The sequence below is a fragment of the Delphinapterus leucas genome, chromosome 2 (assembly GCF_059928025.1).
Source record: "Delphinapterus leucas isolate spDelLeu-1000000601 "Yukka" chromosome 2, BTC_Dleu_Yukka2, whole genome shotgun sequence".
NCBI classification, from domain to species: Eukaryota; Metazoa; Chordata; class Mammalia; order Artiodactyla; family Monodontidae; genus Delphinapterus; species Delphinapterus leucas.
This window is the reverse complement of record NC_143130.1, coordinates 114,030,862-114,055,570: the sequence shown is the minus strand read 5'-3', so window position 1 is coordinate 114,055,570 and position 24,709 is coordinate 114,030,862. Positions and strand designations below refer to the sequence as shown.

Genomic DNA, 24,709 nt, shown 5'->3' with positions numbered 1-24,709 from the left:
GAGAGTAGACATATTAACAATATTGAGTCTTCTGACTATGAACACAGAACACTGTAGATATCTCTACATATTTGGGTGTTAGATACTAAATACATCTCACAACGTTTTATAGTTTTCAGTGTACGAGTTTTGCACATCTTCTTTTCAGATTTTCCCCTTAGTATTTCATATTTTTTGGTGTTAGTATAAATGGTATTGTTTTTATTTTAATTTCCAATTGTTTATTTTTAGTGTTTAGAGATATAATTTTTTTTTATGTATCAATTTTGTATCCTGCAAAAAGCATTCAGTCTCTCACCATTAAATATGATGTTAGATGACCTTTTTTTGGTAGATGCTTTTTATCAGGTTATGCAAGTTCTCCTTTATTCCTAATTTGCTGATAGTTTTTTTTTGTGTGTGTGTGTGTTTTGCGGGCCTCTCACTGCTGCGGCCTCTCCCATTGCGGAGCACAGGCTCTGGACACGTAGGCTCGGCGGCCATGGCTCACAGGCCCAGCCACTCTGCGGCATGTGGGATCCTCCCGGACCGGGGCACGAACCCGTGTCCCCTGCATCGGCAGGCGGACTCTCAACCACTGCGCCACCAGGGAAGTCCTCACTGATAGTTTTGATCAGGAATGTATGTTTGATTTCATCAAATGCCTTCTCATGATCTCTTTAGATGACAGAATGGCTTTCTTCTTAAATTTATTAATATACTGAATTAGATTGATTTTTGAATGTTAAAACAACCTTGCATTCCTAGAAAAAACCTTACTTGAATAATTCTTTTATATATTGTTTAATTTAATTTGCTAAAATTTTATTTAGAATTTTTACATCTATGGTCATGAGGCATATTGGCCTTTTCAGTTTCCTTTTCTTGTAATGTCTTTGTTAGATTTGGCATCAGGGTAATGTTGGCCTCTGATAGAATGATTTTGGAATGCTCCCTTCTTTTCAATTTTATGAAAGTTTTTATAGAATTGGTATTAATTTTTCTAAAATATTTGATAGAATTTACCAGTGATGGGCTTTGAAGTTTTGTTTCTGGGAAGATTTTCAACCTCAAATTCAGTTTCTTTAATAAATATGGGATAATTTGGGGCTATTTATCTCTTCTTGAATAAGTTTTGATAGTTTGTATTTTTCAAGGAATTTGTCCATTTTGTCTAAATTGTCAAATTTATTTCATAGTGTTGTTCATAACATTTCTTTACATATATGTAGTATCTTTAGTGATGTAACATAAAGATAATCCTGATACTGGTAAAATGTATGTTCTTTCTTCTATTTGTCAGTCTTGCTAGAGGTTTGTTAATTTTATTGATCTTCTTAAATAATCATTTTTTGTTTTATTCTCCATTGTTTTTCTGTTATTATTTCATTAATTTTAGCTCTTTATTATTTCCTTTCTTCTGCTTACTTTGTGTTTCTTTGATCTCCCTTTTTAGCTTCTTAAGGTAGATATTGAGGCCACTTGAGACATTTCTTTTTTTTAACATGGTTGTTTAGTTTTATAAACGTCTCCCTATGTACTGTTTTAATGGCTTCCCACAAAATTTGATATGTATGTTTTCATTTTCATTCAATTCAAAATATTTTCTAATTTCTTTTTTGATTTATCCTTTGACCATGGGTTATTTAGAATTATGCTATTTAATTTCCAATATTTGGGAAGTTTCCAGAAATCTTATTCTGTTATTAATTTCTTTTTTAAGAAATATTTATTTATTTATTTGGCTGCGCTAGGTCTTAGTTGTGGCATGTGATATCTTTGTTGCTGCACGTGGAATCTTTGTTGTGGCATGCAGTATCCTTTTTAGTTGCAGCATGTGGGCTCTTTAGTTGTGGCCTGTGGGATCTTTTAGTTGGAGCCTGCAGGCTCTTAGTTGTGGCATGCAGGATCTAGTTCCCTAACCAGGGATTGAACCCAGGCCCCTTGCACTGGGAGCACAGAGTCTTAACCACTGGACCACCAGGGAAGTACCATCTGTTATTAATTTCTAATTAAATTCCACTGTGGTCAGAGAATATACTTTGTATGACTTGAATCATTTAAAATTCATTGAGATTTTTATCATGCCCCAGAATTTGGTCTGTCTTAATAAATGTTCCATGTGTACTTGTAAAGAATATGTACTCGGCAGTTCTTTGGTAGTGTTTTTATAAAATCAATTAGGTCAAGTCAGTTGATTATATTGTTCAAGTCTTCCATATCCTTACTTATTTTCTGTGTACACTTTCTATTGAGACTAGGGTATTGAAACCTCTGTTACTGTGAATTTATCTATTTCTCCTTGCTGGTCTATCAGTTTTTCCTTCATTTATTTTGAAACTCTGTTACTAGGTATAGCATACATGTTTAGGATTGTTATATCATCTTTATGATTGACCCTTTTATCTTTAATAAATAGTCTTCTATATCTCTGGTAATCTTTGTTTTGAAGTTTGCTCTGTATGCTATTAATATATTAATATAGCCACTATAGCTTTTTTGTTTGTTTGCTTACTGTAAGCATGACACATCTATTTCTGTCTTTTTACTTCTCCACAGAAACTACACATGCCAGAGGTCAACGGAGCAACATCTTTTAAGTACTGAAAGAAAAACAAAAACAGTCAACCCAGAGTTCTATACCCATGAAAACCTTTTCGAAAGTGAAAAAGAAATAAAGATATTTCAAAACTTTTTCAGACTTTAACTATAAGAAACGTTAAAGGAGCTTCTCCCAGACAGAAAGAACATGAACATGAACATGATACCAGATGGAAATTTGGATCTATGCACAGAGATGAAGAGTTCTGAAAATGTGTAAAACAATGTCAACAATGATCACAGCATTATAAGTTGTTTCCATTAACTGTCCATTACTTGTGTCTCTTCAGCATTTAACAGTTAAAGCATCTTTGAACAAATTTATGATAGATAAAATAAATGAAAAAACATTTCCTATTATATCCTCTGAAATAGTGCCAATTAATTTTTCTACACCTCAGCTTTTTCAAGCTATGTCTTTTAAGTATGTGATTTTTTTCATCTCATATATGTAATTCATAGTCAATGTTTCCTAGTAAAATCACTTTACAAGTCCTTGTGTTTCTATAAACAGAAATATAAGTCATATGACTAACATCATTTACTAATGATCTGGTGACAATCAGAATGAACATAAATGGAATCTTGCCTGACCAAAATCTAATAATTCATGATTTAAAGCCATTTATGTCTTGGCTCTCCTCTTTAAAAATATTCATTCATTCATATAATCAACAATGATTATTAAGTGCCAGGTATTGTTCTAAGCCCTGAGGACAGAGTAGTAAACAAAGTCCCTATTCTCATGGAGCTCACATTCTAGTGGAAGGAGACACAAAATAAACAAGTAAACATATATAGGTAATATGTCAGATGATGGTAAGTGCAGTGAAGAAAAATATAACAAAGCAAATTAATAGAAAGGAAGGAGTTTTATTTTAAATTGAGAGATCATTGACATCCTCTCTAATAAAGTGACATTTAAACAGATACGAATAAAGTGAGGGAATGATACCCTGAGACAGAAATGTGCTTGGTGTGTTGTAGGGATAGGAAGGGTGTCAACTGGCTGAAATAGAGTGAATGAGACAGAGCTGGAGGAGATGAAGTAGCTGGAGGGTCGGATTATGTAGACTTTTTGGCTATAATAATGATGTGAATTTTATTTTGTGTGAGATGGAAAGCTACTGAAGGGTTTGGAGCAAGAAAGGGACATTATATGACTAATGTTTTAAACATAAAACTTTGGCTGCTGTGTTGAGAATAGAGTGCATGGGGGTCAAGAGAAGAAGCAGGGAGACTTGTTACAAAGATAAATAATATGACATTGAAAAGCTTTATATCAACTCTATGTATCTTGTGCTCTGCTGGTAATATAATTCAAGTGCATATTTAAAAAGTAACTGAACCCATGAAACTTTGTAGCTTTCTGGGTTTGCAGCTCTGCAAAGTGGCCTTTGTATCCATTTGGCAGCTTCTCTGAGGAGCTTCTCTTACCATTTGGGTTGCAATTTATTTCTTTGTCATTACAGTTATCCACTGCTACCCTAATAAATATCGCCCTTAAAATAATGACATTTGTTTTTGCTCACAAACATGTCATTTTGGCAGGGCTCATCAGTTCAGATCTTCTCTGCTTCCCTTGGCATCACCTAAGAGGGCTGGAACCATCTAAGGCTGGGTCACTCACATCTGGCATTTGAGGCTGTCTGTCAGCAAGGGTCCTTGGCTGCAGTTGTGGTCAGAATGCTTACATGTGATCTTTCCATGTAGCTACCTGGCTTCCTCACAGAGCGGTGGCTTAGTTCTAAAAGGCAGCATCCCAATGGTGGCTGGGTTCCAAGAATGAACCAGGTGGAAACGATATCACCTTTTCTAACCTAGCCTCAGAAGTCAGGCAGCATCCCTTCTGCTGCCTTCTATTCATTAGAAGCAAGTTTGTAAGGCTGGCCCATATTCAAGAGGTGGAGAATTAGTCACCACTTTTTGATAGGAAGAATGTCAAATCACACTCTGAGGCAAACTGAGTTGGCAGACTGGATGTCCTAAATAATATCTCTAGGCCTTGAAAGGACAAAGTTTCTTTGCCTGGCTTTAAGAGAACATAGTTTTGGAACAAAAGCATGTGAAATATAAGGTTAAAAAATAAAGCATCAGAACCAAACTTGATAATTTGTTTCCCCAACAAATGGCTGAATCCTTGTCATATTTCAGGAACCAAGAAGTGTAAGTCCTGATGGAGCTCATTGTCAAATGAAGAAAAAACAGACAAACAGACCCTGAGGTCTTCAATAGAAGGGCCCATGTCTCAGTGTCTAACACTGTTCCTGCAACATAGTTGACACTTAATAAACATTGGGTAGTTGAATATTCTATTGTCATAAGTGTTGTATTAAGTTATATACAAATATATAAAGAAGCACAGAAGAGGGAGTAACATACCATAAGGGAGCCATGGAAAGCTTCACAGAGGATGCGGCATTTAAGTTAGGTCCTGAATGATTGAGAGTGTGAAGTCAGGGGCATCAGAAACATCACGTGCAATGACACAGAAGCATGAAAGACCATGACTAAGAGAATGGAAAATTCAGATGACTCTGCAGCTAATATACATCCTTGGTACGGAGTAGGCACTTAAGAAATATTTGCTGAATAAATGAATGAAGGATGAGTGTTGGATGGTCAATGTAGAAAAGTGAGGTTTATGTCGGGTTGTGACTCTTCATGCCATATAAAGAATGTTGAAGTGTGTCCTACATGCGTTATGGAGCTATATGAGGTTTTTACACAGGAAAATGTTCTAATTAGAGGTGTAAGAGGAAGAGAGAGCAGACAAAAGAGTTTTTATGGCAGAATTAATAAGATTTGATAACTTGATTAAATTATGCCAAGTAAAAGTGAAAGAGAGAAGGATACTTCTTAGTTTTCTAGCTGGGTGACTAAATAATGATTATAATGATTACGCCATTGAATGAGATAGAAGATACAGTGGTCAGGATACGTTTTGTACGCTTTGTTTTGTGTGGGTGTGTCATGTAATCTCTTCAGTTCTATGTATTATATACTAGGTCCTTGAGTGGGACATTGAAGGGGAAATGACAGGTTTCCATTTAAAACTATGTGTAGCCCAAGTTTTCCTAGCCCACAGCCTGGTTCATAAAATAATATTCAAACAAGAGACTTACAATTGGAGCTTATCTAACTAGCTGGAAATCTAGCTTCACGTTGTTCCTTCCTGGTTCAATGATAATTCCTAGCTGTTTCATGTGTCCTAGCACGTGGTGGTAATCACCTACATCTGCCCTATAGCATTGTCTCTGTCTTCCCCTGCTTTCACCAATATCATGAACTGGCCTCCGGGTTGAGCACAGACTTTTGAAGACAGCTCCTGTTTATGTTTCATTTCTTGATTTTTCACATCCATTATGGGGACCTCATTGGGCTCCCATGATAATGCTGGGATGACAACTCTAAAATTTCTGAAGGTGGCATAGTTGCTCTTCCATTCAAATTAAGGAGACACCATCATGATGAAATAAGAAAAATACTCTCCCCAGCACTTGTGAGGTGCCCATGGAGGTGCACCTCTCAGATCTCCCTTCAAGAGAATCTGTTGTTTGGGTGCTTAGTTGACTTACAGCCTCCACCTGCTGTACCTTTGGATCCACTGTGGCATATATGATGAGGTCACACTCCCGAAGAGGTGCTTTTAGTCAATGACTGAGCTTGGCAGAGGTACTAGAGCTGAGCTATTTCTGCCAAACATGGGACTCCTCTAAGGGCAACTGTTGCTCAGGGACACACCATTGGTTTGGCCAAGGCTTTCTCAGAATGACACTATAATCTGAAATCTTCTGATAATATGTTCTGAAGGCTCTCCCTATTTACCCCTGTTCTCATCCCCCAGGCGTTTTTGTTTGTTTTTCCCATAAATTTCTTATGTGTCTAATCCTGTTTGGGCATTTGATTTTTGGAAGACCTGAACTGACACAAGGGATCTTGAGAGTGGGGTTGTGGAGCAGGAATTCCTACTATCTATGTGCCCTCACCCCCAAAATCCAAGGTGAGAATTTTTTTTAAAAGTGCTTCTAGGTTATCGTCCCCACAGATATTTTTTAGAGGAAAACCCAAATCTGTTGAAAGAATCTTACCTTAAATTCAGTCTCAAATAAATTTCATACATAAAGTTCATACATAAAGTTCAATTTCATTCTTGAAAGTCATACCCTTAAATGGGAACAAATGAAGGCAATATTGTCCTATACAAAGATTCATCCCAATCAATAGTTTGACAATATATATGAATGGAAGAGAAGCAAGAATTACAGATAATTTTATTAGAACATAAAGGAAAATTTCTTGGATATTTTAGTTCATAACAACTGAACACAAAGATAAGATCCTTGTACTCTGATTTTGTCAAAAGAAATTACAAGGGATGATAATGAGAAACAATAAATAATAAAATTAGTAAATTCCTCAATGCCTAGAAATGTTTAGAAAATATACCCCCTGGGAGTACTTACATTCTCCAAATGGTATTTTTAAAATCACTTAATAAAACTTCTCTTCTTTTAAAAATGAGTTATTATTTTATATTTGCAGAAGTTTTGACACTGATGTCTTTAGAAAAATTGAATACCCTTGAGACTAGTGTAACTAATTAATGAAATGTTCTTTACAAACAAAATAAATTCAGAATTCATGCCACAATTATAATATTGAGATAAACATTTGCATCAAAGCAATCTGATTTCAGATGTTGCATCAAATAACAAGCTGAACACTTCACACTGTATTTATAGACCTTCCAAGAGACTACATTATGCATAATTTATTGTAACTTTGAGCTTGCTACTCACCATGTAGTGTTAGCAGCAAATACTGTAGGACACATATAAGTATCAAAATAAATTATGGAAGGTGGGAGACCATGTCTTTTAAAGCTGAGAACCTCATCAGCTCTTCTTGTATTTCCTACAAAATAAGAATCAAAGCACTGTTCATTAGTTGCCAAGTAATGGTAAATAAAAATACTCTCATGATAAATTCCTTCTAGAGTTTCTCACCACAAAGATGTTTGTTTGTCCAGGCAACTTGACAAATATTTTCATAAGCTTGAAAGTGTGAAGTTCGTCTTAGGCCTCTCTCTTTCATTTTTGGGGGATCTATCTGCTTTCTCCAGATGACTTCTGTTACGGACTTCAGGTGAAAACAGCAATTCAGGTCTAGGTTGTATTATGAGCACATGGATATTACATATCAGTAGACCCTTTAAGCTGCATCACCACCAGCAGGTCCAGTTCAGAAAACTGTTGAGCGATTCTTTTCAGCTGGGGCAAATGTGGGGGAAAAAAAGGGCTTCCTCTGCTAGGAAGATGGAAGGACTGGCCTGAGCAATTTAAGAGGAGAAGGCAGGGGCAGCAGCATCTTGGCAGCCCTCGGCCATCATATTGTGGGATCTCACTGAGGAGAAGAAACACAGGAGGAAGTACAGGAGATTAGGACTGTGTGAACTGCATGATATAAATGTGGTGCTCTTTGCTCATAAGAAATCACAGACGCTGTTTCCTAGAGGGAGACCACTGTCAATTCAGACTCGGGTGCTAGGAATGCAGGGACCAAGGAGAGGTAGAAAGAGAAAATTTGAGGTTTTAGATATACAGGATAGATGGTAGGTGGAGAATGGGGCTTCAGAGAAGACTTTATGAGTGGTAGTGCCCAAAATGCAATTTCTAAAATTTGAAAGAAAACAGGAGTGTTTCAAGTACTCTCTGAGAGTGGCAGTGCAGCAGTGTGCATAAATGATGGATTTCCCATCTGCTCCCCTTTCCCCTCAGGATATGGAATTCTAGGGTCACAGTTAACCTCATGGGCTCTTTCTCCCAAGTGAAATTTAAGTTCACAGATGGGAGACTTGAGACAAGTGACATGGATTGACTGGCATCCTAGGGAAGCTGAAACCAAGAAGCTTTTTTTCTTTTCCTCTCTTCTGTTTTCTTTGTTATAGTTTATGGCTGGTTAAGAATCACATGGTTCTAGATTTCAGTATTTCCTGATTTGATTGCATTGGTTTTGTTTGGGGAATGCTATTTAAAAGTAATTAATTCTTGCACTGTAAATTGCTGAAGCAGTGGTCATATTTATTCTGGAAGTGTGTTTTCTAATTTTTTTTGTGAGTGTGAGGCTTGCAATCATATTCTTTATGTACCATGCTGCATCACTGGCATTTACGAAAAGTGAGCACATGAAATGTTTGGGGTCAGAGAAACTCAATTTTATAGGTGTTGAAGGAGCTACATTAATTCCAGTGGAAGATTGGAGGGGATTAATTTTTAGCATATTTTTAGCTTGCTTAAGTCTGTCATTGTGATAGCTGGGCCATGGGACACTGTTCTGCAGTGTGTTATTAGTTTTATGGAAAGAGAATTCTTGGTCAAACAAATTTGAGAAAAACCGTCTCTAGCAGACTTACCCAATCTTTGTTTTCCTGTGGGACTTCTCAGTTCTTAATCTGTTAATGTGTATTTTTAAACACCAAGAGGAAAATATACAATTCAGTAATTCCATGATATTTTGGTCACAGGATACTTTAATATGGCAAATGAAATAACATCTTTTAAATTGTTTCTTAGGAAGAGAGTTTGAGAAACACCAGGCTATGAAAAGGGATGTGGTTACTGGTTCCTGCTTAGTTCATACTCTGAGGCTTTGGACAAAAGTTTTATAGTAATAAGGAAGTCACATTTACCTGGCTTTGGGCTCTGTGTCTATAACCCTTGCAAGGGGGCTAGGGTAGTTTGGATGGAGGGAAGGGGAGGGAAAAGAAAGGTATTGCTATGAAAGAATGAGATACAGGCATTCAGAAATCTTGCATCCTGGCCAAATACTTCTTCAGTTCCACCTCTGACACATCTTACTGAATCAGAGAGATCTGGGTTGAAATCAAAGATATACTAGCTATCAACTATGGGAATGATACTTAACCCCTTTAATCTTTAGTTTTCTCATCTGTAAAATTGGAGGAATATAACTAACTCATTAGATTATCCTAAGAATTACTAACAACCTACCTGGCACATAATAAGCACTCAGTAAGTATTCACTGAACAAATGCACCTAACTTAGTACCTGGCATATTATCCTCAACAAATGGAAATTTTAATGATTACTACTATCATTGTGATGTCTGAATCCCAAATATAAATGCAGTTGGAATGGACATCAGTGTTGAGGAAGATATACTTACTAAACCTATATTTTAGACATGCTTATGAATATTTTTTGAAGGGATCACTTATGAGTCTAAATTATCATAGAGCTAATTCTAGACTTATAACATCTCATAAGGAAGTATTATGTGCCCAGAGAGGTGAGGAACAAAGTACCATGTAACCAGGGCAGCAGATGTCTTAGTATTGCTTGTGCTGGGGGAAAATATGGGTTCAAATATATATAATAAGTTCTCTGCCCACATCAAACTATCCTACACACCAATGCCAGAGGATCTTCCCAAAGCTCAATATGTCAGTTTTCTGTTCAAAACCCTTAAAATTTGCCTATTAACTGGTTATGTAATTCCTACCATCTCTTTAAAGGCCATTTCAGTTCCACGTATTCCATCATCCCATGATGAAAAGCCTTTTCCAATCAATGGTGACCATCAAAAACCACACCTTCCTCAGAGTTCTTGTACAATAGTATCTGTCTTTATCACTCATTTGATAATTAGTAAGTGCTCTCTTTTATCCACCCCCCCCCCCCCCCGCTTTATACATATATGTCAGGTCTCCCTGACTAGATTGTAAACAGGGACTATGCTTTACTTATTTTGGCTTAAGGGTGAAATATTGCAGCTAGTAATGCCACATCTCTTCAGACGGTAGTAAAGTCTTTCAGAAAGCTAACAAAATTTAGCTTAATTTTCCGCATAAATACAACGATCTGACACAAGCATGGGTATAAGAACAAAATGACATTTTTAAGAAGCTGAAATGTGTTTTAGAATTAGGGAGAAATTGCAAACAGTTACCACTAGATGGAGGAAGTGATTTTCTTAGTCTCTGAGTGAATTTAAAGTTTTTCATTTGAAGAATTACAAATGCTTGCTTAGACCTCAGATGGTTATTGGCAATTCATCAGATTATCAATATCTTTAAGAAGACCAGCTTTCTTCATAATTTTATAAAAAGTATTTTCTATCTTCCTTTCTTAAGACCCCACCCCTAACAAAGGAAAAACAAAAATAAAGGAAACAGATATAACTACTAGGGTGAAACGAGATTGCCTAAATAAGTGATTTAAAATATACCTTTAGGACTTCCCTGGTGGCGCAGTGGTTGAGAGTCCGCCTGCCAATGCAGGGGACACGGGTTCGCGCCCCGGTCCGGGAAGATCCCACATGCCGCGGAGAGGCTGGCTCCGTGAGCCATGGCCGCTGAGCCTGCGCGTCCGGAGCCTGTGCTCCGCAACGGGAGAGGCCACAACAGTGAGAGGCCCGCGTACTGCAAAAAATAAAAATTAAAAAAAAAATTATCTATCTATCTATCTATCTATATATATATACCTTTAGATTCTGAGAGAAATTTCACATGATTTCATTGCACATTAGCATAATTAATGTCTTTTTATAATAAGATAAATGTACTGCTGTTTCTAGACCTTTGTAGACCTCAATGTCTTTCAGGGTAACATGTTCTTTGACTGTATTTATTGCTATTTTAGCGTGTTTGTAATATGACTGCATTTTAGACATCAAACACGACAACTTTTGCTTCAATTGACTTCTGTTTTGAAAAGCCTTTTTTCTTCCTTCAAGAGGGTAAACTTACAACTTAGAAAAAAATGAAATGTATATAACTGTGAAAATCACTTTTCACTAAGGGCAAAATTGATATCATTGCAATTGGTTAGAAGTGAAACCATTCACCTTTCTTTCTTTCTTCCTTTTTTTTTTTTCTTTTGGTAAATGTTGTTACTTTTATATAACTCTAGCAGAAATGTTAGAATTATCATAAATGAGCTTTTACGCATGCTGTTATTTCATCTTCTGTAAAAAATTTCAATCATATTCTTAATGTTTCCATTTCCAAGCCAACTGTTTAACGTGCAAGGCTTTATTTCAGACTGCAGCTCAGACTATTCATTTATGCTAACAGTAGAGCTTGAACAATACTGTAAATTAAAGAAAATGTAATTTGGGGATTTGTCTTATAATTTACCATTTTCAAAAAGCACTCTCTGGAGAAATTAATAGCTTAAATATTACTGGAATAATGAGGATCAAGTTTGAGGAAAATATAGCTTGGAAGTCTATTACTGAAAATGATGGAAATAGGCATTTTTGTATTGCTATCTGAGCAAATATAATACCATACCATTTATCTCTAATTCTCTCTAGAAAAAGAACAAGAAGCACTGCAAAAACAAAGAGTAAGGATTTAACTGGATCTGTTATTCTCCTGCTTTCCCTTGCCTCCTATTTCTCTTATGATAAATATTAACAAAAATCAGCAAATAGAACTACAGAGTAAAAACAGAAGGCTGATCTAGTCTTTGGGTCAACAGAGAGTTTCCACTTAGCATATCGAAAAATCTTGGGCCTATTATTCTGGGAAAAATATCCTCACATATAATCCAAATGTTCATTTTCAAATCTATTCATGTTCAATGAAGTGTGTGATTTTTCTATTCAAGTTAGAGAAAGCCAGATTGAGAATTTATCTAAATTCAGCTAATTACATTTGGTCAAGCATTGTCCTTGGCACAATTATTCTCCAGATCTAAATTTTTGTACTTTTAATCAGCTATGGCTACAGGGGCCATTGGCTGCAAAAATAGAAATTTTAATTACCTCAGGATACAGTGCTATCACTAGACCTTCATATTTTGTGTTGCTTTTTCCTGTCCAAATAAATGGTTGGGTTTATGCAACAAATGTGTCCTAAAGAGGTAAAACAGGGACAAACAACATGGAACAGTTCAGTGAGATTAATTTGTCTCTTAATTCCGCTCTGTAAAGTTTAGAACTTCATTTCTGAATGGTAGGTAGCTTTTGACAGCCATTTGAATTGTATCTCTTACGGCACAGTCACCATTTGGGCTGGGTAGTTTCACCACCACCCAATTAATTTTTAAATTATACCACAAGAAATTGACACATTGTCTTGATGCATTTATATCTGTGATCTTGGAGCTTTGATGCCTCACTTACCACCGCCCTCCCTCACTTGTGAGAAAGACTTCTCTCCTTTGTAAAGACAGGGATATGAAACAGAAAAGAAGCAGGCAGAATTTTTACACCTCCTCTTGTCAGTTTGGATGACTCACTAAGCTTGGTAGGCTGTATGCCCTGTATCAATACAATTACATAATCATTACCTGTAAGTTAAATCACTTCACACACCCACTGGCAAAAATATAACAATAAAGTTATTCTTATGATTTTTCCTCTTCAAAGTAATTATATATAGTTGAGGAACTAAACTAAATTCAAACTAATATAATTTCAAACATTACCTTTCCCCTTATAAAACTTTTTGCTCCTCTTATCCTGCACTGTACTAAATGAAAAACAAAAACAAACAAAAGAAAAACAAAAAAACTAGTCATAGTGAAGAGCTAAAATGAATTTCTCAGCTATTCAGTAGATATATTCAGGAACAAAAAGGGAAACTGGTAGCATTTTCACACTGCCTAACAGGTACTAGGTGCTCAAAAAGCACTCACTGAAACAGTTAAACATATACATTTCTTTCAAAATGACTTGAAATAATGCCAAGATTTTCAAGAATAAAAATTTGCTTAGGAGATCATTTTTCTACAATAAATGCAAGCACCAGTAAAATTTCCATGAATTAAGGGAAATGAGGATGACTCTGATTTTATAGTTAGTTAGCTTTGAAAATTAGTGTGCCTAAGTTCTGGGCATTTAAAGGATTTAGAGATAGGAGAGGAAGCCACATAACCTCCAAGGGCATGGGTCTGAATCCAACACAGGTTGTCACAGAAAGTTGCTATCATTTGACAACTGCTTTGTGAAATGAGCTGGTCTCAGTCCAGTGGACAGATGTCCGTATCACAAGATGCTCTAATTGGCAGTCTGAGCAGAGGAGCCAAAATTTGAATGGGTCTGGAGTCTGAGCCCTTTTCTCACTCTCTAAAGGGGCAGACAGAGGTTCACTCATAATGGAAGCTTAGAATTGCTGGTGGCAATCATATAGCTGTTTTATGGATAAACAGAGGACTTTGTGTTTCAAAGCTGTCAGTCTAATTTTTCAACATACTCTAGTACTTTTAATAAGGTCTTCCCAAGTTAATGCAAGTGTTCTTTACTTTTTGCTGCAAATTAATGATTACAATCTTGCATATTGTCAAGGAAAAACCAGAGATGGAGAGTACTTAAGGCAGTAGAAACAGATTTTATTCAGGAACTACTGGAATATGGGAAAAGAGACCGCAATATAGAACTGGGCTCAATTCTAAAAACAATACGTGGAAGTGGAGATTTATAACCAAGGAGCAGGGTGGGGGTCAGTAGATGGAAAATTACTTAGAGGAAACATCAAGGTAAGGGAGAATTTTGGCTAAACTGACTTGATAGGATTCTTGCTGAAGGTAGGCCAGGGTGATCAGATATCCCCTGGGGGAAGATGGTGGAATAAGGAATTTGATCAGATATTGAGGGTGGAGATTCCTGCAAAACTGACTAAACAGGGTTTTTGCTAAAATTGGGTGATATAAAGATAGACAGGGAAGTCCAAAGGTCTAGACCTACATAAGAAGAGAGTTCTGGGGAGCCTGACTAAAGTTTGGTCAAGGAGAGAGTCTTTGTCAATATACTAGCTCATTTCTCATATAAAATGTGTAATATTGTTGGATTGAATGACTATCACTAGTCAGCTAAAAATATCACACATGCCATGAAAACTGGCAAGTAAAATTCAATAAATGCTTGAACTTAGAGTATTTTGCCTGTGGCTCACAATATGCCCAGTCTGCTACAGCTTTTCTGTGTACCACATTGAAGTGGATATTTACAAGGCCTGGGAAATCAGATGGGCCGAATTACTGGACATGCCCTTTTACAATTACTGACATAGCAATAGCCTTGATCAGTGTCTTTATATTGAATAATGACAAATGACTGCCTACTGATACGATTTTAGGAGCTATAAAATGCCTACTGTCTCCATTCACCTAAAATTCTAGGCTTGAAGTCTCATTCTTTTAGCTCTGGTTTTGATTTCTTTGGGAGAGGGCATTTTCCAAACTACAGAATACTCTTTTAGCTATTTCACTAACTGCCCCCCTAAACCCACAAGTAAGTGTGTGTGTGTGTGTGTGTGTGTGTGTGTGATTCCACAGTCATACACATTTGGGAAAAACTTCGTTAAACAATGTTAAATAGATTTATCTATGCAAAATTCACTGAGTCTTTAACATACAAATATGTCTTTTGACACTCAAAGAAGAGAGAGCGTGCAGCATTTCATATAATACGACTAACATTGCTGGAAACTAGTGTTCCAAGGAACACAGACTGAGAAATGCTCTTCTCAGTTATTTAGAGTTTGGTGTGCACTAATTGATAATTGTTACCTGTCAGCAGGATTTTCAAAAGAAAGGGGGGAAATAGGCAAAGTTTGTTAAGCTGGAATTACTGGAGACTGTTTTCCCAAATCTTGCTGACATCAGAACACCACTAAAAACAAAAACTTGTTCCTTTCCCCACTACCCAGACAGGGGTCCATACGGCATTGTTCTGGATTCCCATCGTAACTTAAATGGAAACGTTCACAATGTTTGGAGCTCTTGATGTCCTGCAAATGAAGGAGGAGGATGTCCTCATATTCCTTGCAGCAGAAACCCACTTAGGTAGCACCAGCCTTGACTTTCAAATGGAACAGTACATCTACAAAAGGAAAAGTGATGGCATCTACATCATAAATCTGAAGAGAACCTGGGAGAAGCTTCTGTTGGCAGCTCATGCCATTGTTGCCATTGAAAACCCAGCTGATGTCAGTGTCATATCCTCCAGGAATACTGGCGAGTGAGCTGCACTGGAGCCACTCCTATTGCTGGCCGCTTCACTCCTGGAACCTTCATGAACCATATCCAGGAAGCCTTTCGGGAGCCAAGATTTCTGGTGATTACTGATCCCAGGGGTGACCACCAGCCTCTCACAGAGGCCTCTTATGTTAACCTGCCTACCATTGCTCTGTGTAACACAGACTGTCCTCTGTGGTATGTGGACATTGCCATCCCATGCAACAACAAGGGAGCTCACTCAGTGGGCTTGATGTGGTGGATGCTTGCCCGGGAAGTTCTGCGCGTGCGTGGCACCATCTTCTGTGAACAACCATGGGAGGTCATGTCTGATCTCTACTTCTACAGAGATCCAGAAGAGATTGAAAAGGAAGAGCAGGTGGCAGCTGAGAAGGCTGTGACCAAGGAGGAATTTCAGGGTGAATGGACCGCTCTAGCTCCTGAGTTCACTGCTGCCCAACCTGAAGTGGCAGAGTGGTCTGAAGGTGTGCAGGTGCCCTCTGTGCCTACTCAGAAGTTCCCCACTGAAGACTGGTGTGCAGCTCCCACTGCTCAGGCCACTGAGTGGGTAGGAACAACCACTGAGTGGTCTTAAGCCGTTCTTCTACAAACTCTTAAAATGGAAAAGGTTGACAGAAAAAAATGTAAAAAATAAAACCTTCCTCAGAATGAAAATGGTTTTCTTTTTGAGAAGCTTAGTAGATTCTCAGTAGCATGTTGCTCCTGGTAAACTATTTTCAGTAAATCATCAGGACAGTACAATTTCTTGCTATCAACTTTCTTTGAAATATTAATTAGATGAGTAAGCACTGTTCAGAGTCCTTCCGTGCCCTTTCTCTAATCCTGCAATGTTTCCCCTCTGCTTGGAATTATCATGGAAGGCTTCCACCAGTAATATGTGGGTAGTGGAGGACAAATATGCCGGAAATGTATCGACTAGAACTGATCTTAGGAAGATTGTTCCAATCATCATATGTGAAAAGTTATAGGATTTGTTTCTCACTCCAATCAGACTCCAATCAAAACGGAATTTTTCTTGTCAGGAACGTATTTGATAATGGAGCAGAGGCAGTTGCAAATGTACTACTCATTTTGTTCTTTATTAATAGGAATTGCATGAGATAGGACTTATTTCATGTTCCTGTTTTAGGGCACAAACTTGTAGCTGGACTATTATTCTTTCTACAGGGAATATTGTAAACTCATTGCCATTTGAAGAAGGAGTCGAAGAATATGAAGCCAAAGGATGGGGGGGGTGGGAAATTATCATAGAGGTGTGTCACATAGTTAATTCACAAAAATATTACATTATTTTTCTGGTATTTGAGATATATATAGTATTTGTAATCTTTAAAAATTTTTCAGTCTGTTTTGATTGCTTTTGTTAAAAGTAATTATTTACTCTCATACTTAATTTTGTACTATTCAGCTTTAGGCACCACCAACCCTGGATGTATCCCTTATATACTACTCATAAAATGACTTAAAGTAGTATTCTTTTGTATATTCTCATTATATAGCATGCTTTAGGTTTAAAAAATCAGAAAACAATTCTCTCCATCAATCTTTGTCTCTCTCCAGTTTAAAAGGAATGCTTAGTTAATGAAGGTTAACTTTAAAAAAAGTTGTGATAGTTCCTCACAAAAACATGTGTTTGACTAGATGAAGAACGGGAGCTAAAAATAGGACTAGAAATAAGGAAGATGATGAGAAGATGAAAAGAGAGAGAGTGAAACTTGAAAAGGAGAAGAAAGGTATGGCAAAAGAGAAATAAGAAAGGAACTAACAGAGAACAGAAAAAAGAAAAGCAAGAGAAGAAATGAGGATGGACATAATACCAGCTGGCTTTATAGTTACTGACAACTGACTTCTATAAATTACAATCACTATAAGTAGGATACATAGGGTAATGATTTATTTTCCAGAGCTTTATTTCTTTCTGAGTTTTATCCTCTGTGTTTTTATTTATTTTTTAAAACACCATTATTACTTTATTTTCATATCCCTCTTAATACCAAGTGTACTATTTTCAATTTTTAAAAAAAATTTTATTTCTCTTTTTGGCTGCATTGGGTCTTCATTGCTGCGCGTGGGCTTTCTCTAGTTGCGGTGAGCTGGGGCTACTCTTCGTTGCGGTGCGCGAGCTTCTCATTGCGGTGGCTTCTCTTGTTGCAGAGCATGGGTTCTAGGTACGCGGGCTTCAGTAGTTGCAGCACATCGGCTCAGTAGCTGCAGTGTGCGAGCTCCAGGGTGCATGGGCTTCAGTAGTTGTGGCGCACAGGCTCAAGAGCGCACGCTCAGTAGTTGTGGCGCACAGGCTTAGTTGCTCTGCAGCATGTGGGATCTTCCCGGACCAGGGATCAAACCCATGTTCCCTGCATTGGCAGGAGGATGCTTACCCACTGTGCCACCAGGGAAGCCCCTATCCTCTGAGTTTTTACACCACACATACTCTCCTCTCACATGATCTGATACTCATTCATACTAAAGCAATAGAGATCAAGTGTGTTATATAGGAACTTGGGAACTGCCAACTGGGTGAGATTTATGGTCCATCAATTCAGCATTTTGTGTAAACAGGGCCTACAAGGTGTAGGAGAAAGTGTTTTCGCACGTTTTTAGTAGATCTGAAACTGCTAGAAGTATTCTTTATCTCAAACAGTATGAAAAGAAAAAGTTAGGACAAGAGAGTCTAAAGTTTTCTGTTTATCAAGGGAACCTAAGCCATACAGGACTGGTGAGAGAGTTCATTTACAGCTTAAGTGAGCAGACTTAATTTCCTAGAACAGAATAGTCTACAGATTAAGTGGAAAAATATAATTTTATATTAACCATGTTTATTACATATTTTGTGATTAAAAATACTTATTGTATTGCAACAATTAAAAAAAACTATAACTCATGACCTGGTGAAATCTTTGCATCACTGAATCTCCTGACCTTTTATTTTTTCCATTTTTATTGGTGGCAACATGATCTTTCCAATCACTAAAACTATAAACTCTGGAGTCCTCCCCGACTTCTGCCCCCTCAGCCACAACATCCAATTTGTTATCAAGTCCTGACATTTCTACCTTCTTAATGTTTCTGGAATCATGTCCTTCTCTGCAATTTCATATCCACTGCTTCAGTTCAAGCTCTCATTATCACTCTTTGGATTACTGCAATCACTTCCTAACTGATCTTGTTGCTTTGGGACAAATCATCTAATTCAGGGATTGGCAAACTATATAGCTCATGGGCCAAATCCAGTCTGTTACCCGTTTTTTAAAAAAATATTTTATTGGAACACAGCTATCCTTATTTATTTACCTGTTGTTTACTGTTGTTTTTATGCTACAGCAGCACAGCTGAGTAGTTGTGACATGGACTGCCTGGCCCACAAAGCCCAAAATATTTATGATCTGGCCCTCTATAGATAAAGTTTGCCAACCTCTGACATAATCCTTCTCCTCTCTGCAGCCAGAATGATATTTCAAAAACTCAGATATGATCATTACTCCTGCTTAAAATTTTGCACTGACTTCCCATAATCCACAGAATAAAATTCAGATATAATACTTGTATATCAAGTATAATTCACAAGGGCATTATTTTTTTTTTTTTGGCCCCATCTACTCTTCTAGTCTCATTTTCTGCTATTCTGCACTTCCTTACTGTGTTCTGTTATGATAAAGTACTTGCAGTGCCCTGGATCTGTGATGTTTTTTCCTTGAGTTCTTGCTTCTGGCAAGCACAGTCATCTTTCAAACTCATGTTCTATTGTTGATCCTTAAGTAGACTTTCTAGATCACTCTAAGCCTAATTAAATCCTTCCTGTGAATTTATAATTTCTTCTTATATTTATCACCAGTAGCACTCATTTTAATTTGTTGCTATTTTAAATTACTTCTCTATCTTTCCTAATAGACTATGAGCCTTTGGAGGATCTGGACGGTGTCTTATTTATTCTAGTATCCCTTGTGCCTCGCGCAGTGCCTTAAATATAATAAACATTTGATGAATAACTGAATGAAGAAACTTTAGCTAAATCTTCCTTGAACAAACTTCAGTGTGATCTGTGGAAAGGTGAACTTGTTCCCACAAAAACTGTAAAACACTACTGAATGTTTTTAAGCCAAAACTGGCTGAGGACTGTAAAAGTAAAGCAGAAAAACACAACACTTCTCCATAAATTTATGGAGTAGAAGAACAAAAACCAATTTTTTAAAATCAGAGGAATGAAAAAAAATTTTAATGAGAAAAACAGGGAAATGGTTTAGTTACTGATTGTGACTATAAACATACTATTATTTAATGAATTAAATAATTAAATTATATTACTTTGTATGGAAACATTTAAGACCCCAAATAGCCAAAACGATCTTGAGAAAAAGAAAAAACAGAGCCGGAGGTATCATACACCCTGACTTCAGACTATACTACAAAGCTAGAGTCATCAAAACAGTATGGTATTGGCACAAAAACAGACACATACATCAGTGGAACAGAATAGAGAGCCCAGTCCAGAAATAAACTCATGCACTTATGGTTAATTAATCTACAACAGAGGAGGCAAGAACATACAATGGAGAAAAGACAGTCTCTTCAGCAAGAGGTGCTGGAAAAACTGGATGGCTACATGTAAAATAATGAGATTAGAACATTATCTCACACCTTAGAAAAATAAACTCAAAATGGATTAAAGACCTAAATGTAAGACCTGAAACCATAAAACTCCTAGAAAAAAACAGGCAGAACACTCTATCACATAAATCTTAGCAATATTATTTTGGATCTATCTCCTAAGGCAAAGGAAACAGAAACAAAAATAAACAAATGGGACCTAATTAAACTTCAAAGCATTGCACAGCAAAGGAAACCATCAACAAAATAAAAAGACAACCTACCAAATGGGGGAGAACATTTGCAAATGATACAACTCATAATGGGTTAATATTCAAAAGACATAAACAGCTCATATAATTCAATATCAAAAAAACAAATAACCTGATTACAAAATGGAAAGAAGACCTGAATAGACAAACAAGGCACACAAGTGCCCAACAGGGGACTTCCCTGGTTGTCCAGTGGTTAAGAATCCACCTTCCAATTTAAGGGAAGCAGGTTCAATTCCTGGTCAGACAACTAAGATCCCACATGCTGTGGGGCAACTAAGCCTGCACACCACAACTGGAGAGAGGCCTGTATGCTGCAATGAAGAGCCTGTATGCTGCAATGAAAGATCCCGCATGCCGCAATGAAGGTCCCGTGTGCTGCAACTAAGACCTGACACTGCCAAATAAATAATAAAAAATAAATTAATTACTTAGAACAAAACAAAAAAACCCAAATGTCCAACAGGCACATGAAAAGATGCTCAACATTGCTAATAATCAGAGAAATGCAAATCAAAACCACAATGATATCACCTCATACCTGTCAGAATGGTTATCATCAAAAAGACCACAAACAACAAGAGTTGGTGAGGATGTGGAGAAAAGGGAACCCTCATACACTGATGGTGGGAATGTAAATTGGTGCAGCCCCTGCAGAAAACAGTGTGGAGATTCCTCAAAAAAACCAAAAACAGAACTAACAAATGACCCAGCAATTCCACTCCTGGGTATATATCTGATGAAAATGAAAACACTAATTTGAAAAGATACATGCACCCCAATGTTCATAGCAGCATTATTTACAATAGCCAAGATATGGAAGCAACCCAAGTGTCCATCAACAGATGAATGGATAAAGAAGGTGTAGTTTATACATACAATGGAATACTACTCAGCTATAAAAAAGAATGAAATTGTGCCATCTGCAACAACATGGATGAACTTAGAGGGTATTATGTTTAGTGAAATAAGTCAGACAGAGAAAGACAAAAACTGTAGGTTATCACTTATGTGTGGAATCTAAAAAATAAAACAAAAGACTATATATAACAAAACAGAAACAGACTAATAGATAAGAGAACTAGTGGTTACCATTGGGGAGAGGGAATGGGGGAGGGGCAAGGTAGGGGTAGGGGATTAGCAGATACAAAGTAATTATGTATAAAATAAATAAGCAACAAGGATATATTGTACAGCATGTGGAATATAGCCAATATTTTATAATAAGTTTAAATGGAGTATAACCTATAAAAATTTTGAATCACAATGTTGTACATCTAATATAACATTGTAAATCAACTATACCTTAATAAATTTTTTTAAATCAAAAAAGTATATTGCTAAAAGTTGAATTCATTGAAAGACTCAATTTGGCTTTATAACATAAAATGAGTGATTTTTTTACCTTCTAATAATGCTTTACCAGGTTTTACAGACTGAGCTGACTTCAGAGAAAAATGTTATGACTTGAGAGCTTCACATTTCTTACGTGAAGATCACATTAAAGGCTCTGAATTCAAATAACCGACAGATATGATGAATATACCTATCAGAGAATATAAGCACATCACACTGTAAATAGCCTGGCAAAAAGACAAATTATATATTAACTGAAAAAAACAGAATGTAAGAAAATATATGAGATGTAGGTTTTTAGAAATGGCAGAGTAACTCAGCCAGAATAACCTTCTTGCAGATAACAATTATACTATATACATAATATAATAAAACCCCTAACTGTTTGAAAGCACTGGGGAACAACAAAGCACTCAGATACTAGAGGGCATCTATCCTTGAAAGATAGAACTGCAATCAGTGAGATTTGTAAGTATGCACCTTTTTGCCTGAGAGTACATCCCAATCTGCACCAGGTTCTGGGTAACAGAAATTTACTGGCTTGGGATAAAAAAGAACAGAGTTCTAGGCTGGAAAATTCAGGGGGAAAATCCTGGAAGAGAGGGAGCTACAGAGAAAATGAATCTCATAATCTGTGTATAAATTTCACCCAAACTCTTGTTTGACCACTAAACTGTACCTGCCTCCGAGAGACCCTGGTAAGCCTGGTGAAAAAGCAGCAGCTGGAAGATAAAAGACTTGGGAAGAGATTTTAGTTGCTGCCCATATAAGGGAAATACAGTTTGGATTTTAAGTCTAGCCAAGTTAACTACCTGTCAGAACAAAATTAATACTCTTCAGAGGAATATAACTGAATCCAGAGTCTTTACAACATGGCTGTCATAATGTCCAGTATACAATAAAAAACACAATATACGCAAAGATATAGGAAAATGTGATCCATGGTTAGGACAAAAAGCACTTATTAAAATCTAGTCCCCAAATGATTCAGATACTTAAAAAATAAAGATTTTAAAATTGCTATTATAAATAAATACAAATTTAAAGGAAAATATAATAAATTAACAATGGGAAATTTTAGCAGAGAGTTAGAAACCAAAAAAAAACTAAATTAAAAATTATAGAACTGAAAAATACATTAACTAAAATAAAAAATTCACTGGATAAGATTAACAACATATTAGAGATAGCAGAAAAAAAACAGTAAGTAAACTTGAAGATAGAGCAATAGAAGTTATTAATTTGGAAACAATTAGGGGAAAACAAAATATTAAAGGAAAATGAATAGAGTCTCGGAGAGAGTGGGACAGGATCAAGAGGTCTAGTATACATGGAATTGAAGTCCCAGAAGGTGAGAATTGAAAATGAATCAGAAAAAACACTAACAAAAAAACACTTTGGAGACTTAATGGTTGAAACTTACAAAATTAAAAAAAAAACAAAAACATGAACACGAACATGCAGATCCAAGACACAACAAGCCCCATAAAGAATTATTACGAAGAAAACCATACCAAGGCACATCACAGTTAAACTGATGAACTCCAAAGATTAAGAGAAAATCTTGAAGGTAGCCAGAGAAAAACAATATATTATATTCAGGGAAACAACATTAAGCATGTTTTACAACAATAAGCATTCTTACTTCATTACCTTCTTATCTATAACAACTGAGGTCAGCTGACAGTAGAACAACATCTTAAAAGCGCTGAAATAAGAAAAAGAAAAAGGCTCAGCCAAGAATTCTAAATCTAGAGAAACTATCCAACAAAAATGAAGGTGAAATAAAGACATTTGAAGATAAACAAAAACAGAGAATTTGCTACCATAAGACTGCATTATAAGAACTGCTAAAGGAAGTTCTTTAGCTTGAAGGGAAATGACACAATTGTAACTTGTATGTTCAGGAACAGATGAAGAGCATTAGAAATGATAAATATTTGACTATATATAAAAGGCTACATGTATTTTCTTTTTTAAAAAAGACATTAAGGGCTTCACTGGTGGCTCAGTGGTTGAGAGTCTGCCTGCCAATGCAGGGGACATGGGTTTGTGCCCTGGTCCAGGAAGATCCCACATGCCGCGGAGCGGCTGGGCCCGTGAGCCATGGCCTCTGAGCCTGCGCATCTGGAGCCTGTGCTCCACAACGGGAGAGGCCACAACAGTGAGAGGCCCGCGTACTGCAAAAAAAATAAAATAAAATAATAATAAAAATAAATAAAAAATTTAAAAGACATTAAAAGCAAAAATTATAATATTGCTTTCTGTATTATTGCCTTTTATAACAACTATAGCACAAAGGATCAGAGGGCAAATGGAAATATACTGTTGCAAGATTCCCATATTTTACATGAAATAGTATAATATTGACTCTAAATAGGATGTGGTGAGTTAAAGATGCATATTCCTAGAAATAGAGTTATATCTGGAAAACAAATAGCAGAATGATACATCTAAGTTCAAGCATATGAATAATTATACTAAATATTGTTGGATTCAGGTCTAGCATTAAATATCATTACTGGGCTAAATACTCCAATTAAAAAGCCAAGATTGTCAGACTGGTTAAAAAAAGCAACATCCTATTATATACTGTCTATAAGAGATAAGCCTTTAGAAAAAGACAGAAATAAAATGCAAGGAAAGGATGGAAAAAATACATACCAGGCAACCTATAAGTATAAAACATATGTTGGGTAAAAACAGTGATAGAAATAGTATTCAATGGAATACTACACAGCAATGAAAATGAAAAATTTCTATGCACAACAATATGGATGTCCCTCACAAAAAATACTGAATGAAAAGCCAGTCACATGAAAAAATAATGTTTGTTGTCAGTATGGTGATTATTTTTTGGGAAGAGGGTGGGAATAGGGCTGGATGAGGGCACAAGGGGACTTCTGAAA

At 36.5% G+C, this 24,709-nt stretch overlaps 1 pseudogene; it reads left to right on the top strand.

Annotated features, from left to right (window-relative positions):
• The first annotated feature begins 15,305 nt into the window (after positions 1–15,305).
• On the top strand, positions 15,306–16,190 carry LOC111164182 (small ribosomal subunit protein uS2 pseudogene; annotated as a pseudogene).
• The last annotated feature ends 8,519 nt before the right edge of the window (positions 16,191–24,709 follow it).